The sequence below is a fragment of the Vulpes lagopus genome, chromosome 8 (genome assembly GCF_018345385.1).
Source record: "Vulpes lagopus strain Blue_001 chromosome 8, ASM1834538v1, whole genome shotgun sequence".
Lineage (NCBI taxonomy): Eukaryota > Metazoa > Chordata > Mammalia > Carnivora > Canidae > Vulpes > Vulpes lagopus.
In genome coordinates this window covers 64,656,326-64,659,852 of record NC_054831.1, presented here as the reverse complement: position 1 = coordinate 64,659,852, position 3,527 = coordinate 64,656,326, and positions in this window count along the sequence as shown.

Genomic DNA, 3,527 nt, shown 5'->3' with positions numbered 1-3,527 from the left:
GAAGTCTGTTACTGTGATTGGCACCCATGGAATGATAGCTGTAACTGTTATTTTAGCAGAATATCCCTTCATGCAGAAGTGGGAATAAGTTAATGGAAATGTAAAGGTTTAGCTGAAAAATAAATATTGCCCTGATAAATTGCTGCCTATAGAATATTTTCTATTATCCAAAACCATTTTTCTTTTCTTTTCTTTTTTCTGCTTTCTCTTTTTTTAAAATATTTTATTCATTTATTTGAGAGAGAGAGAGAGAGAGAGAGAGAGAGAGCCCGCGCACGGGTGCATGTGTAGGGAGGGGGGTGGAAGGCAGAGGGAGAAGGAGAAGCAGATTCCCCAGCTGAGCAGGGAACCTAATGCAGGGCTCATTTCCAGGACGCTGGGATCATGACCTGAGCCGAAGGCAGACACTTAACTGACTGAGCCTCCTAAGCACCCCCTTTTTCTTTCTTTTTTTTTTTAAGAGAGAGAGAGAGTGTGCATGTGAGTGGAGGAGGAGTGACCGATGTCTCCCTCGGAGAGAGAGAATTCCAAGCTGGATCCGTGCCCTGCATAAAGCCTGATGCAGGGCTCTATCCCACAACCCTGATAACAGGACCTGAGCCCAAATCAAGAGTTGGAGGTTTAACCAACTGACCTACCCAGGTGCCCCTTTTATGGTTTTTATTATGGAAATTTTCAAATAGTCAAAGATAGAGAGTATAATGTAATAAAGCTACACATACCTAACTTCAGCCATAATGAACATTGTGCTATATATACTTCATTCCTTCCATCCCTGTTATGTTTCTTTTTTAAAAATAGAGAGGGAGACCTTGTTAGTTAGAAATAAATACTATAGTGTTAGATATAAAATAACACAATATCTGGGATTTGTTGTAACATACTGCAGCAAAAAACAAATACCTTGCCATTATCACAGATAATAACTTTAACAATAATTTCCATAATTGCATTTAAACCCGAACAATATTTGAATTTCTCTGATTGTCTCAAAAATATCTTTTTTTTACAGTTGGATTATTTTTTTTTATCACATTCAACACAAGGTCCACACACAGCATTTAATTAATATGTTAGATGTTTCAATCTTACAACCACACCCCTCTCTCCCTCCCTTTATTTGTGCCATTAGTTTGCTAGAGAAGCTGAGTCATACATATATCCTCGGAATGTCACACATTCTAAACTTGGCCAGTTGCTTCCTCGTCATGTCAACTAACTGGTTCTTCTCTCCTCCTATTTCCTGTAACAGAACGTCAGGTCTAGAAAATTGATTAGATTCAGGTTGCATTTTGGAGACAAGATTACTTCACAGAGGATGCAGAGTCCTATTGTATCATATCACAGGGCATGAGTTACTGGTTGTACCAGTTATTTTAGTGATGCTAAGACTGGGCAGTGTTTCTGTGTGGTATGAATTTAATGTCTCCATTATGAAGTTTGCCATCAACTTTCCTCCAAATGAGCACCTTTTCATTACATATTTACTTACAAGAGATTTATTGTCAATGAGTAGTGTACTTAAGACTTCGTGACTCATGCTCATTTCAGATGTTCCCAGGACACTCCTCATCTCTAGTTTTGACACCAATTTGATGCTTTAAAAAAAAAAAAGGCACCCTCTTTAACAGCATTTTTAATTCTCCATTCCCCCAATATGGTTACACAACCCTTTTTTAAAAATTGACAGATAGTTTTCTTTACCACCTGCCCCCCTACCAAATTCAGATTTGTCAGGGTTTCAGAAACAGATCTCCTAGTAAGGTCCAGGATGCCTTTTAACTTGCTCTCTGCTGCAAGATTGCACAATTACAATGTGACATCATCCTCTTGATAGGCTTGCTGGGCCTTCATCTGGAAGGTTCTGTGGATTCATATAGGCTACTTGGAGAAACTGCAGTGATTCGTCAGTGACCTGGCAACACAGAAGCACCTAGAACCTCCCAGGCGATTAATGCTATTGAATAAATAATTTCTAACTAATTATACATGAATTTTCACATGTTAATTTTTTCCATGGTAAACAATAGTAAATAACATATATTCTTATATAACCCATGGAGCCCCAGTCTTGAAAGCAAATGATTTCTTTGCACAGGAAGATATTTAGAGATTTGGAAAAACATTAAGGAAAAGAGTTTGGTGGCACCAGGGTGGCTCAGTCAGTTAAGCATTTGATTCTTGATTTCTGCTCAGATCATGATCTCAGGGTTGTGAGAATATGCTCCTGGTTGGGCTCCGTGGGTATGGAGTCTGCTTGGGATTCTCTCTCTCCCTTTGCCTCTCCCCTCCACTGTACTTGCTCTCTCTCTCTCTAAACAACAACAACAAATTGTAAAAAGTATTCACTTTCCCAATTATCAGTATATTATAAATGTGCTTAAAGCTTTCAAAATTCTGTTCATTTGGGAACCTGAGTGACTCAGTCCATCAAGCGTCTGCCTTCAGCTCAGATCCTGATCTCAGGGTCCTGGGATCAAGCCCTGCATCGGGCTCCCTGCTCAGCATGGACTCTGCTTCTCCCTCTTCTTCTCCCTCTGCCTCTAACCCTGTTCATTCTCTCTCTTTCTCTCTCTCAAATAAGTAAAATATTTTTTCTAAATTCTGTTTATTTACAACATGCTAGGAATCCTATGAAGCATCTTAGTCAGTTTGGGGTTATCACAAAAAAGCTATAAAGTGCGTGGTTTTTAAACAACAAATACTCAGTTCTCAGAGTTCTGCAATGTGGGAAGTCCAAGATCACAGCGCCAGCAGATTTGGTGTTTGGTGAGAACCCACTGCCTGATTCACAGATGACACCTTTTCACTGTAAATTCACATAGTGGAAGGGGCAAACTAGCTCTCTCTTGGGTCACTTTTATAAGAGATCTCATGACCTAAGCACCGCCCCATGAAGGCCCCACCTCCTAATATCATCACTTTGAGGGTTAGGTTTCAATATATGAATGGGAGGGGAGCAAATATTCAGGTCAGAGCAATCTGAAAAGTAAACCTTTCCCCTAATTGTGGGATCCAATAGTCTAACATCAAGATCTGGTAGTTCCTTGGGCATAGCTGATATTCACATAGCTTTTCAGCATCTCATGAAAAGAATACATATAATCAGTCTCCCTTGAAATGTCAAAGTGAACCTTTATAATCTTCTCATGATAAATCTTCTCTTTTGTCCTAGAGACTTTACTAGAAGATGGAATGGCCCTGGCAAAAATTGACTGGCTTTGCCGATATGCTGATAAATTGGAAGCACTGATTTAATCAAATACCAAATGGGGGGGGGGGGTGGAGAAAAGAAAGAGCCATACTTTTGAAAAGGAAATATTCCCAACCAGCTCTGTTCCACTATTATCCCTGCTACCAGTGAAAGAACAGGCTCAACTGTAGCCTTCAGTTTAATGTGTTAAATGTTTTTTTTTAAACTTTTTTTTTTAATTTTTATTTATTTATGATAGTCAAAGAGAGAGAGAGAGAGAGGCAGAGACACAGGCAGAGGGAGAAGCAGGCTCCATGCACCAGGAGCCCGATGT